General features: G+C 39.9%; 5 non-coding genes and 1 pseudogene across 5 annotated transcripts; all 6 read right to left on the bottom strand.

Annotated features, from left to right (window-relative positions):
* Nucleotides 1-182: 182 nt before the first annotated feature.
* On the bottom strand, nt 183-301 carry LOC135765342 (5S ribosomal RNA). The gene has a single exon (XR_010540657.1). It is a non-coding gene; the product is annotated as a 5S ribosomal RNA (ribosomal RNA).
* Nucleotides 302-2,158: 1,857 nt separating this feature from the next.
* LOC135765339 (5S ribosomal RNA) lies at nt 2,159-2,277 on the bottom strand. The gene has a single exon (XR_010540654.1). It is a non-coding gene; the product is annotated as a 5S ribosomal RNA (ribosomal RNA).
* A 2,892-nt stretch (nt 2,278-5,169) lies between these two features.
* On the bottom strand, nt 5,170-5,278 carry LOC135765290 (5S ribosomal RNA; annotated as a pseudogene).
* A 1,855-nt stretch (nt 5,279-7,133) lies between these two features.
* LOC135765332 (5S ribosomal RNA) lies at nt 7,134-7,252 on the bottom strand. Its single transcript, XR_010540648.1, has one exon. It is a non-coding gene; the product is annotated as a 5S ribosomal RNA (ribosomal RNA).
* Nucleotides 7,253-10,139: 2,887 nt separating this feature from the next.
* Nucleotides 10,140-10,258, bottom strand: LOC135765326 (5S ribosomal RNA). Its single transcript, XR_010540643.1, has one exon. It is a non-coding gene; the product is annotated as a 5S ribosomal RNA (ribosomal RNA).
* Nucleotides 10,259-13,145: 2,887 nt separating this feature from the next.
* Nucleotides 13,146-13,264, bottom strand: LOC141280180 (5S ribosomal RNA). Its single transcript, XR_012334975.1, has one exon. It is a non-coding gene; the product is annotated as a 5S ribosomal RNA (ribosomal RNA).
* Between the last annotated feature and the right edge of the window lie 874 nt (nt 13,265-14,138).

Below are 14,138 nucleotides of genomic sequence, written 5' to 3'. Positions count from 1 at the left end.
CGTCTGACCGCCCCCTGGTGGATGAGAGGGAAAATGACGAGACTGAGCCGGCCCTTTGACACAGAGAAACGGAGGAGAGACGAGCCAGCGCAGAGCTCAGAAAGCAAATGCACCAATCGGCGTAAAAGGAGAACAGCGAGCATGGGCGAAGGGCTTCCGGTACAGATGAAAGAAGACTCAAAAGCTTACAGCACCTGGTATTCCCAGGCGGTCTCCCATCCAAGTACTAACCAGGCCCGACCCTGCTTAGCCTCCGAGATCGGACGAGATCGGGCGTGCTCAGGGTAGTATGGCCGTAAGCGAAAGCTACTGCCAAAATAGGGATCTTTAATCGTATGCCTACCGAGCTAAGCCCTGACCGGCTCTATGCTGGACATTGACTCGGTAACCTTTAGGCCTCTTTAGAACGAAAGGTCGGGCAGTCCATTAAAAAACTACACGTCGGGGACGGATCCAGCCAGGGTTTCGTTCTAATACGCTTTCCTTTTCTGCTCTCTTTTACTGTCCCGTTCTCCTTCCGCTCGCCGGAACACGCGCAGGGATGCTGAAAAGCACAAGCAAGCATGCCACATAAGAATATTGAATAGTTTTCCCTACATCAGTTGAAGGCACAAAACATTTATTTCAGCAAAGTCCCTGCTGCGTTTCATTTCGCCATGTCTTGAAAATAGCAACAGTTAACCAAGCTGTCCTTTTAGAATGTTTTGATGTTCACTTAGATAACCATTCACTCTTTTTTACGAACACCAGAATCAGGCCTTTAATTTCCATGTATTATTTCAGCTAGGTTGTCGCTGGGAGAAAGCCTTTGTATGCCACATTTTGTGGCACCTAAACCCTTTTAAAATAACGGTCAAGCATCCAACAGACCGTTTTATGCTATTTTGTTTCAGTAGTCTATATTAATTTGTTTATATCCATCACAAGATTTATTTGTTTGTTTATTGGAATGATTCGACCTTGTCTTTTCAGAGTACTTTGCCATTTGAAGTTTATTTAACTACGTTCGGGAGAAGCATGGTCACGAGAGCTCAGAGCTCTCCCGTCGGACAGCACGCCAAATATGCTTTATTTAATATTTGATTACATGTTAATGCGAACTCGTGAAAAACATGACATTTTGTCTTGAACTTTCTACCTGTAAGGATACTCCGCCACAATTCATTACGGATTATATGCAAAAAAAAAAAAAAAAAGAATAAAAAAATAAAATAAATAAATAAAAAAATAAATTAATTAAATAAATAAAAAATAAATATAAAAAAAACAATATAAATAAAAAATAAATGAATAAATTTTTTTAAAAAAAAATAATAATATAAAAAATAAATAATATATATAAAATGAAGAAAAAAATATATAAAAATAAATAAATAATATAATATATATATTTAAACGAATAAAAAATGAATGAATGAATAAATACACACTTACATAAATGAATAAAATCGATGCAACCTCGTACACTACTCAGTCATAGAAAATGAAAATTCTTTGCTAGGTAGTGATAACATGAATGGAAAATCATCTCGAGTTTTGTCACCCGACTAAAAGTGACAATCTTTTATAGGCAAACGTGTTTTCGTGATCATTAGTAGCTTTGTGCTGTCATGGACCACAGGATAACGGTTTACACCTGCTTATGGTCAATGGAAAACAAAGAGACAAGTCTCATCATTGGCGGTTAAGGCCTGGCACAGCTTTCGTATGGCTCTGCTTATCCACTTCCCCCCATAAATCGCTACAGGAAAATCTCACGTCTGCACGGGCCGTCCGTCTTGAGGGACATCGGAGAAAGCCTTCTTGTAGTTGCGAATGGGGCAACGTAAACAACTTTCCCCCTAAAAGAGCAGACAAGCACGTTCTGGCACGTTCTGATACGTGAAAGGCGTAAATCACCTGCAACACAGCGCTATGCTTATTAGCGCTCCTCCGCCGTGCTCTTTTGGACAGTGAGCAGAGACAGAAAAATGAAGCGTCTGACCGCCCCCTGGTGGATGAGAGGGAAAATGACGAGACTGAGCCGGCCCTTTGACACAGAGAAACGGAGGAGAGACGAGCCAGCGCAGAGCTCAGAAAGCAAATGCACCAATCGGCGTAAAAGGAGAACAGCGAGCATGGGCGAAGGGCTTCCGGTACAGATGAAAGAAGACTCAAAAGCTTACAGCACCTGGTATTCCCAGGCGGTCTCCCATCCAAGTACTAACCAGGCCCGACCCTGCTTAGCTTCCGAGATCGGACGAGATCGGGCGTGCTCAGGGTGGTATGGCCGTAAGCGAAAGCTACTGCCAAAATAGGGATCTTTAATCGTATGCCAACCGAGCTAAGCCCTGACCGGCTCTATGCTGGACATTGACTCGGTAACCTTTAGGCCTCTTTAGAACGAAAGGTCGGGCAGTCCATTAAAAAACTACACGTCGGGGACGGATCCAGCCAGGGTTTCGTTCTAATACGCTTTCCTTTTCTGCTCTCTTTTACTGTCCCGTTCTCCTTCCGCTCGCCGGAACACGCGCAGGGATGCTGAAAAGCACAAGCAAGCATGCCACACAGAGGCGTCATGCCCATTCAAACTGAGGGGGCACCTGCCCCCTTGGTTTTTTTGAGCCAATGGATTTAGCATCCAACCTCAAAATCAAATAAGCGTCCATTAATCTGTTATTTGACTTTTAATCTGTTTAATATGCACAATATTATACATTCTGTGCTGCATCCTTGTCACTTTTCGGAGATTTTCGCCGTTTTGATAGTGTTCTGATCATGTTACATTACTTTTATTCTGGCGGCAGCTGGCGCTGCAGTCAGAGCGCAGTCGCAGACGTCATCAGCGTCTGGCCGCGCTCACGAGCTCTCTGCTGTTGCTGGCTTGCTGCTGCATTTGGCTATCTGAGGAATTAAAACGTGTTAGAAACGCTCACAACATTTCCAAACCCCAGTACGGTAATGTGCAGTTAACCTTCTCTGTGTAGAACATGTCTGGTTTTAAATGTGACCGTCTCAATGTTATATTAGTAGAGATTCATCTTCTTGGCACAACGCCAAAGTTCACCAGAGTTCACGCGGGTGCGGAATCTCACATGCTTACATGAGGTAAAATTTAATGCAAAAATTTAATCCGTTCCTCTAATAATTTTATCTAAACATATTTTTTTAAATCATTATTGAACATTAAACTCAATCACGTGGCTATAGCTTATGTCATTTTCGTTGTTTATATACTTTATGGATTTAAAATTACATTAATTTTATATGATAATGTAGTTGTTGTGCAAAATGCATTAATGACACAATTAAACAAGCCATTAAGACTTAAATAAATAAAACATGCCGTTTCAGATGTAAATATGATGCAAATGTGTCATTATTCCGATTGAATAGTATTTGATATTAAAGTTAGTCATCAATCTTATTTTGGAGGTTTTTGCATGAAAGCGGGGGTTTTCAGATTGTTAGAAATGTAAGTGCCATGGAAAAGACTGAAAGCTCTATAATATTTCGTTTGATGTCTGTGTATGCACAAATTTCTGTGAGCTGTTGACACTGTGCCCCCTTAAAAAAAATTGGTGCATGACGCCCCTGATGCCACATAAGAATATTGAATAGTTTTCCCTACATCAGTTGAAGGCACAAAACATTTATTTCAGCAAAGTCCCTGCTGCGTTTCATTTCGCCATGTCTTGAAAATAGCAACAGTTAACCAAGCTGTCCTTTTAGAATGTTTTGATGTTCACTTAGATAACCATTCACTCTTTTTTACGAACACCAGAATCAGGCCTTTAATTTCCATGTATTATTTCAGCTAGGTTGTCGCTGGGAGAAAGCCTTTGTATGCCACATTTTGTGGCACCTAAACCCTTTTAAAATAACGGTCAAGCATCCAACAGACCGTTTTATGCTATTTTGTTTCAGTAGTCTATATTAATTTGTTTATATCCATCACAAGATTTATTTGTTTGTTTATTGGAATGATTCGACCTTGTCTTTTCAGAGTACTTTGCCATTTGAAGTTTATTTAACTACGTTCGGGAGAAGCATGGTCACGAGAGCTCAGAGCTCTCCCGTCGGACAGCACGCCAAATATGCTTTATTTAATATTTGATTACATGTTAATGCGAACTCGTGAAAAACATGACATTTTGTCTTGAACTTTCTACCTGTAAGGATACTCCGCCACAATTCATTACGGATTATATGCAAAAAAAAAAAAAAAGAATAAAAAAATAAAATAAATAAATAAAAAAATAAATTAATTAAATAAATAAAAAATAAATATAAAAAAAACAATATAAATAAAAAATAAATGAATAAATTTTTTTTAAAAAAAATAATAATATAAAAAATAAATAATATATATAAAATGAAGAAAAAAATATATAAAAATAAATAAATAATATAATATATATATTTAAACGAATAAAAAATGAATGAATGAATAAATACACACTTACATAAATGAATAAAATCGATGCAACCTCGTACACTACTCAGTCATAGAAAATGAAAATTCTTTGCTAGGTAGTGATAACATGAATGGAAAATCATCTCGAGTTTTGTCACCCGACTAAAAGTGACAATCTTTTATAGGCAAACGTGTTTTCGTGATCATTAGTAGCTTTGTGCTGTCATGGACCACAGGATAACGGTTTACACCTGCTTATGGTCAATGGAAAACAAAGAGACAAGTCTCATCATTGGCGGTTAAGGCCTGGCACAGCTTTCGTATGGCTCTGCTTATCCACTTCCCCCCATAAATCGCTACAGGAAAATCTCACGTCTGCACGGGCCGTCCGTCTTGAGGGACATCGGAGAAAGCCTTCTTGTAGTTGCGAATGGGGCAACGTAAACAACTTTCCCCCTAAAAGAGCAGACAAGCACGTTCTGGCACGTTCTGATACGTGAAAGGCGTAAATCACCTGCAACACAGCGCTATGCTTATTAGCGCTCCTCCGCCGTGCTCTTTTGGACAGTGAGCAGAGACAGAAAAATGAAGCGTCTGACCGCCCCCTGGTGGATGAGAGGGAAAATGACGAGACTGAGCCGGCCCTTTGACACAGAGAAACGGAGGAGAGACGAGCCAGCGCAGAGCTCAGAAAGCAAATGCACCAATCGGCGTAAAAGGAGAACAGCGAGCATGGGCGAAGGGCTTCCGGTACAGATGAAAGAAGACTCAAAAGCTTACAGCACCTGGTATTCCCAGGCGGTCTCCCATCCAAGTACTAACCAGGCCCGACCCTGCTTAGCTTCCGAGATCGGGCGTGCTCAGGGTGGTATGGCCGTAAGCGAAAGCTACTGCCAAAATAGGGATCTTTAATCGTATGCCAACCGAGCTAAGCCCTGACCGGCTCTATGCTGGACATCGACTCGGTAACCTTTAGGCCTCTTTAGAACGAAAGGTCGGGCAGTCCATTAAAAAACTACACGTCGGGGACGGATCCAGCCAGGGTTTCGTTCTAATACGCTTTCCTTTTCTGCTCTCTTTTACTGTCCCGTTCTCCTTCCGCTCGCCGGAACACGCGCAGGGATGCTGAAAAGCACAAGCAAGCATGCCACATAAGAATATTGAATAGTTTTCCCTACATCAGTTGAAGGCACAAAACATTTATTTCAGCAAAGTCCCTGCTGCGTTTCATTTCGCCATGTCTTGAAAATAGCAACAGTTAACCAAGCTGTCCTTTTAGAATGTTTTGATGTTCACTTAGATAACCATTCACTCTTTTTTACGAACACCAGAATCAGGCCTTTAATTTCCATGTATTATTTCAGCTAGGTTGTCGCTGGGAGAAAGCCTTTGTATGCCACATTTTGTGGCACCTAAACCCTTTTAAAATAACGGTCAAGCATCCAACAGACCGTTTTATGCTATTTTGTTTCAGTAGTCTATATTAATTTGTTTATATCCATCACAAGATTTATTTGTTTGTTTATTGGAATGATTCGACCTTGTCTTTTCAGAGTACTTTGCCATTTGAAGTTTATTTAACTACGTTCGGGAGAAGCATGGTCACGAGAGCTCAGAGCTCTCCCGTCGGACAGCACGCCAAATATGCTTTATTTAATATTTGATTACATGTTAATGCGAACTCGTGAAAAACATGACATTTTGTCTTGAACTTTCTACCTGTAAGGATACTCCGCCACAATTCATTACGGATTATATGCAAAAAAAAAAAAAAAGAATAAAAAAATAAAATAAATAAATAAAAAAATAAATTAATTAAATAAATAAAAAATAAATATAAAAAAAACAATATAAATAAAAAATAAATGAATAATTTTTTTTTAAAAAAAAAAATAATATAAAAAATAAATAATATATATAAAATGAAGAAAAAAATATATAAAAATAAATAAATAATATAATATATATATTTAAACGAATAAAAAATGAATGAATGAATAAATACACACTTACATAAATGAATAAAATCGATGCAACCTCGTACACTACTCAGTCATAGAAAATGAAAATTCTTTGCTAGGTAGTGATAACATGAATGGAAAATCATCTCGAGTTTTGTCACCCGACTAAAAGTGACAATCTTTTATAGGCAAACGTGTTTTCGTGATCATTAGTAGCTTTGTGCTGTCATGGACCACAGGATAACGGTTTACACCTGCTTATGGTCAATGGAAAACAAAGAGACAAGTCTCATCATTGGCGGTTAAGGCCTGGCACAGCTTTCGTATGGCTCTGCTTATCCACTTCCCCCCATAAATCGCTACAGGAAAATCTCACGTCTGCACGGGCCGTCCGTCTTGAGGGACATCGGAGAAAGCCTTCTTGTAGTTGCGAATGGGGCAACGTAAACAACTTTCCCCCTAAAAGAGCAGACAAGCACGTTCTGGCACGTTCTGATACGTGAAAGGCGTAAATCACCTGCAACACAGCGCTATGCTTATTAGCGCTCCTCCGCCGTGCTCTTTTGGACAGTGAGCAGAGACAGAAAAATGAAGCGTCTGACCGCCCCCTGGTGGATGAGAGGGAAAATGACGAGACTGAGCCGGCCCTTTGACACAGAGAAACGGAGGAGAGACGAGCCAGCGCAGAGCTCAGAAAGCAAATGCACCAATCGGCGTAAAAGGAGAACAGCGAGCATGGGCGAAGGGCTTCCGGTACAGATGAAAGAAGACTCAAAAGCTTACAGCACCTGGTATTCCCAGGCGGTCTCCCATCCAAGTACTAACCAGGCCCGACCCTGCTTAGCCTCCGAGATCGGACGAGATCGGGCGTGCTCAGGGTGGTATGGCCGTAAGCGAAAGCTACTGCCAAAATAGGGATCTTTAATCGTATGCCTACCGAGCTAAGCCCTGACCGGCTCTATGCTGGACATTGACTCGGTAACCTTTAGGCCTCTTTAGAACGAAAGGTCGGGCAGTCCATTAAAAAACTACACGTCGGGGACGGATCCAGCCAGGGTTTCGTTCTAATACGCTTTCCTTTTCTGCTCTCTTTTACTGTCCCGTTCTCCTTCCGCTCGCCGGAACACGCGCAGGGATGCTGAAAAGCACAAGCAAGCATGCCACACAGAGGCGTCATGCCCATTCAAACTGAGGGGGCACCTGCCCCCTTGGTTTTTTTGAGCCAATGGATTTAGCATCCAACCTCAAAATCAAATAAGCGTCCATTAATCTGTTATTTGACTTTTAATCTGTTTAATATGCACAATATTATACATTCTGTGCTGCATCCTTGTCACTTTTCGGAGATTTTCGCCGTTTTGATAGTGTTCTGATCATGTTACATTACTTTTATTCTGGCGGCAGCTGGCGCTGCAGTCAGAGCGCAGTCGCAGACGTCATCAGCGTCTGGCCGCGCTCACGAGCTCTCTGCTGTTGCTGGCTTGCTGCTGCATTTGGCTATCTGAGGAATTAAAACGTGTTAGAAACGCTCACAACATTTCCAAACCCCAGTACGGTAATGTGCAGTTAACCTTCTCTGTGTAGAACATGTCTGGTTTTAAATGTGACCGTCTCAATGTTATATTAGTAGAGATTCATCTTCTTGGCACAACGCCAAAGTTCACCAGAGTTCACGCGGGTGCGGAATCTCACATGCTTACATGAGGTAAAATTTAATGCAAAAATTTAATCCGTTCCTCTAATAATTTTATCTAAACATATTTTTTTAAATCATTATTGAACATTAAACTCAATCACGTGGCTATAGCTTATGTCATTTTCGTTGTTTATATACTTTATGGATTTAAAATTACATTAATTTTATATGATAATGTAGTTGTTGTGCAAAATGCATTAATGACACAATTAAACAAGCCATTAAGACTTAAATAAATAAAACATGCCGTTTCAGATGTAAATATGATGCAAATGTGTCATTATTCCGATTGAATAGTATTTGATATTAAAGTTAGTCATCAATCTTATTTTGGAGGTTTTTGCATGAAAGCGGGGGTTTTCAGATTGTTAGAAATGTAAGTGCCATGGAAAAGACTGAAAGCTCTATAATATTTCGTTTGATGTCTGTGTATGCACAAATTTCTGTGAGCTGTTGACACTGTGCCCCCTTAAAAAAAATTGGTGCATGACGCCCCTGATGCCACATAAGAATATTGAATAGTTTTCCCTTCATCAGTTGAAGGCACAAAACATTTATTTCAGCAAAGTCCCTGCTGCGTTTCATTTCGCCATGTCTTGAAAATAGCAACAGTTAACCAAGCTGTCCTTTTAGAATGTTTTGATGTTCACTTAGATAACCATTCACTCTTTTTTACGAACACCAGAATCAGGCCTTTAATTTCCATGTATTATTTCAGCTAGGTTGTCGCTGGGAGAAAGCCTTTGTATGCCACATTTTGTGGCACCTAAACCCTTTTAAAATAACGGTCAAGCATCCAACAGACCGTTTTATGCTATTTTGTTTCAGTAGTCTATATTAATTTGTTTATATCCATCACAAGATTTATTTGTTTGTTTATTGGAATGATTCGACCTTGTCTTTTCAGAGTACTTTGCCATTTGAAGTTTATTTAACTACGTTCGGGAGAAGCATGGTCACGAGAGCTCAGAGCTCTCCCGTCGGACAGCACGCCAAATATGCTTTATTTAATATTTGATTACATGTTAATGCGAACTCGTGAAAAACATGACATTTTGTCTTGAACTTTCTACCTGTAAGGATACTCCGCCACAATTCATTACGGATTATATGCAAAAAAAAAAGAATAAAAAAATAAAATAAATAAATAAAAAAATAAATTAATTAAATAAATAAAAAATAAATATAAAAAAAACAATATAAATAAAAAATAAATGAATAAATTTTTAAAAAAAAAAATAATAATATAAAAAATAAATAATATATATAAAATGAAGAAAAAAATATATAAAAATAAATAAATAATATAATATATATATTTAAACGAATAAAAAATGAATGAATGAATAAATACACACTTACATAAATGAATAAAATCGATGCAACCTCGTACACTACTCAGTCATAGAAAATGAAAATTCTTTGCTAGGTAGTGATAACATGAATGGAAAATCATCTCGAGTTTTGTCACCCGACTAAAAGTGACAATCTTTTATAGGCAAACGTGTTTTCGTGATCATTAGTAGCTTTGTGCTGTCATGGACCACAGGATAACGGTTTACACCTGCTTATGGTCAATGGAAAACAAAGAGACAAGTCTCATCATTGGCGGTTAAGGCCTGGCACAGCTTTCGTATGGCTCTGCTTATCCACTTCCCCCCATAAATCGCTACAGGAAAATCTCACGTCTGCACGGGCCGTCCGTCTTGAGGGACATCGGAGAAAGCCTTCTTGTAGTTGCGAATGGGGCAACGTAAACAACTTTCCCCCTAAAAGAGCAGACAAGCACGTTCTGGCACGTTCTGATACGTGAAAGGCGTAAATCACCTGCAACACAGCGCTATGCTTATTAGCGCTCCTCCGCCGTGCTCTTTTGGACAGTGAGCAGAGACAGAAAAATGAAGCGTCTGACCGCCCCCTGGTGGATGAGAGGGAAAATGACGAGACTGAGCCGGCCCTTTGACACAGAGAAACGGAGGAGAGACGAGCCAGCGCAGAGCTCAGAAAGCAAATGCACCAATCGGCGTAAAAGGAGAACAGCGAGCATGGGCGAAGGGCTTCCGGTACAGATGAAAGAAGACTCAAAAGCTTACAGCACCTGGTATTCCCAGGCGGTCTCCCATCCAAGTACTAACCAGGCCCGACCCTGCTTAGCTTCCGAGATCGGACGAGATCGGGCGTGCTCAGGGTGGTATGGCCGTAAGCGAAAGCTACTGCCAAAATAGGGATCTTTAATCGTATGCCAACCGAGCTAAGCCCTGACCGGCTCTATGCTGGACATTGACTCGGTAACCTTTAGGCCTCTTTAGAACGAAAGGTCGGGCAGTCCATTAAAAAACTACACGTCGGGGACGGATCCAGCCAGGGTTTCGTTCTAATACGCTTTCCTTTTCTGCTCTCTTTTACTGTCCCGTTCTCCTTCCGCTCGCCGGAACACGCGCAGGGATGCTGAAAAGCACAAGCAAGCATGCCACACAGAGGCGTCATGCCCATTCAAACTGAGGGGGCACCTGCCCCCTTGGTTTTTTTGAGCCAATGGATTTAGCATCCAACCTCAAAATCAAATAAGCGTCCATTAATCTGTTATTTGACTTTTAATCTGTTTAATATGCACAATATTATACATTCTGTGCTGCATCCTTGTCACTTTTCGGAGATTTTCGCCGTTTTGATAGTGTTCTGATCATGTTACATTACTTTTATTCTGGCGGCAGCTGGCGCTGCAGTCAGAGCGCAGTCGCAGACGTCATCAGCGTCTGGCCGCGCTCACGAGCTCTCTGCTGTTGCTGGCTTGCTGCTGCATTTGGCTATCTGAGGAATTAAAACGTGTTAGAAACGCTCACAACATTTCCAAACCCCAGTACGGTAATGTGCAGTTAACCTTCTCTGTGTAGAACATGTCTGGTTTTAAATGTGACCGTCTCAATGTTATATTAGTAGAGATTCATCTTCTTGGCACAACGCCAAAGTTCACCAGAGTTCACGCGGGTGCGGAATCTCACATGCTTACATGAGGTAAAATTTAATGCAAAAATTTAATCCGTTCCTCTAATAATTTTATCTAAACATATTTTTTTAAATCATTATTGAACATTAAACTCAATCACGTGGCTATAGCTTATGTCATTTTCGTTGTTTATATACTTTATGGATTTAAAATTACATTAATTTTATATGATAATGTAGTTGTTGTGCAAAATGCATTAATGACACAATTAAACAAGCCATTAAGACTTAAATAAATAAAACATGCCGTTTCAGATGTAAATATGATGCAAATGTGTCATTATTCCGATTGAATAGTATTTGATATTAAAGTTAGTCATCAATCTTATTTTGGAGGTTTTTGCATGAAAGCGGGGGTTTTCAGATTGTTAGAAATGTAAGTGCCATGGAAAAGACTGAAAGCTCTATAATATTTCGTTTGATGTCTGTGTATGCACAAATTTCTGTGAGCTGTTGACACTGTGCCCCCTTAAAAAAAATTGGTGCATGACGCCCCTGATGCCACATAAGAATATTGAATAGTTTTCCCTTCATCAGTTGAAGGCACAAAACATTTATTTCAGCAAAGTCCCTGCTGCGTTTCATTTCGCCATGTCTTGAAAATAGCAACAGTTAACCAAGCTGTCCTTTTAGAATGTTTTGATGTTCACTTAGATAACCATTCACTCTTTTTTACGAACACCAGAATCAGGCCTTTAATTTCCATGTATTATTTCAGCTAGGTTGTCGCTGGGAGAAAGCCTTTGTATGCCACATTTTGTGGCACCTAAACCCTTTTAAAATAACGGTCAAGCATCCAACAGACCGTTTTATGCTATTTTGTTTCAGTAGTCTATATTAATTTGTTTATATCCATCACAAGATTTATTTGTTTGTTTATTGGAATGATTCGACCTTGTCTTTTCAGAGTACTTTGCCATTTGAAGTTTATTTAACTACGTTCGGGAGAAGCATGGTCACGAGAGCTCAGAGCTCTCCCGTCGGACAGCACGCCAAATATGCTTTATTTAATATTTGATTACATGTTAATGCGAACTCGTGAAAAACATGACATTTTGTCTTGAACTTTCTACCTGTAAGGATACTCCGCCACAATTCATTACGGATTATATGCAAAAAAAAAAGAATAAAAAAATAAAATAAATAAATAAAAAAATAAATTAATTAAATAAATAAAAAATAAATATAAAAAAAACAATATAAATAAAAAATAAATGAATAAATTTTTAAAAAAAAAAATAATAATATAAAAAATAAATAATATATATAAAATGAAGAAAAAAATATATAAAAATAAATAAATAATATAATATATATATTTAAACGAATAAAAAATGAATGAATGAATAAATACACACTTACATAAATGAATAAAATCGATGCAACCTCGTACACTACTCAGTCATAGAAAATGAAAATTCTTTGCTAGGTAGTGATAACATGAATGGAAAATCATCTCGAGTTTTGTCACCCGACTAAAAGTGACAATCTTTTATAGGCAAACGTGTTTTCGTGATCATTAGTAGCTTTGTGCTGTCATGGACCACAGGATAACGGTTTACACCTGCTTATGGTCAATGGAAAACAAAGAGACAAGTCTCATCATTGGCGGTTAAGGCCTGGCACAGCTTTCGTATGGCTCTGCTTATCCACTTCCCCCCATAAATCGCTACAGGAAAATCTCACGTCTGCACGGGCCGTCCGTCTTGAGGGACATCGGAGAAAGCCTTCTTGTAGTTGCGAATGGGGCAACGTAAACAACTTTCCCCCTAAAAGAGCAGACAAGCACGTTCTGGCACGTTCTGATACGTGAAAGGCGTAAATCACCTGCAACACAGCGCTATGCTTATTAGCGCTCCTCCGCCGTGCTCTTTTGGACAGTGAGCAGAGACAGAAAAATGAAGCGTCTGACCGCCCCCTGGTGGATGAGAGGGAAAATGACGAGACTGAGCCGGCCCTTTGACACAGAGAAACGGAGGAGAGACGAGCCAGCGCAGAGCTCAGAAAGCAAATGCACCAATCGGCGTAAAAGGAGAACAGCGAGCATGGGAGAAGGGCTTCCGGTACAGATGAAAGAAGACTCAAAAGCTTACAGCACCTGGTATTCCCAGGCGGTCTCCCATCCAAGTACTAACCAGGCCCGACCCTGCTTAGCTTCCGAGATCGGACGAGATCGGGCGTGCTCAGGGTGGTATGGCCGTAAGCGAAAGCTACTGCCAAAATAGGGATCTTTAATCGTATGCCTACCGAGCTAAGCCCTGACCGGCTCTATGCTGGACATTGACTCGGTAACCTTTAGGCCTCTTTAGAACGAAAGGTCGGGCAGTCCATTAAAAAACTACACGTCGGGGACGGATCCAGCCAGGGTTTCGTTCTAATACGCTTTCCTTTTCTGCTCTCTTTTACTGTCCCGTTCTCCTTCCGCTCGCCGGAACACGCGCAGGGATGCTGAAAAGCACAAGCAAGCATGCCACATAAGAATATTGAATAGTTTTCCCTACATCAGTTGAAGGCACAAAACATTTATTTCAGCAAAGTCCCTGCTGCGTTTCATTTCGCCATGTCTTGAAAATAGCAACAGTTAACCAAGCTGTCCTTTTAGAATGTTTTGATGTTTAACTTCACTTAGATAACCATTCACTCTTTTTTACGAACACCAGAATCAGGCCTTTAATTTCCATGTATTATTTCAGCTAGGTTGTCGCTGGGAGAAAGCCTTTGTATGCCACATTTTGTGGCACCTAAACCCTTTTAAAATAACGGTCAAGCATCCAACAGACCGTTTTATGCTATTTTGTTTCAGTAGTCTATATTAATTTGTTTATATCCATCACAAGATTTATTTGTTTGTTTATTGGAATGATTCGACCTTGTCTTTTCAGAGTACTTTGCCATTTGAAGTTTATTTAACTACGTTCGGGAGAAGCATGGTCACGAGAGCTCAGAGCTCTCCCGTCGGACAGCACGCCAAATATGCTTTATTTAATATTTGATTACATGTTAATGCGAACTCGTGAAAAACATGACATTTTGTCTTGAACTTTCTACCTGTAAGGATACTCCGCCACAATTCATTACG

Source organism: Paramisgurnus dabryanus, chromosome 13, assembly GCF_030506205.2.
Source record: "Paramisgurnus dabryanus chromosome 13, PD_genome_1.1, whole genome shotgun sequence".
NCBI lineage: Eukaryota > Metazoa > Chordata > Actinopteri > Cypriniformes > Cobitidae > Paramisgurnus > Paramisgurnus dabryanus.
This window is presented reverse-complemented; position numbering and strand designations above follow the sequence as displayed.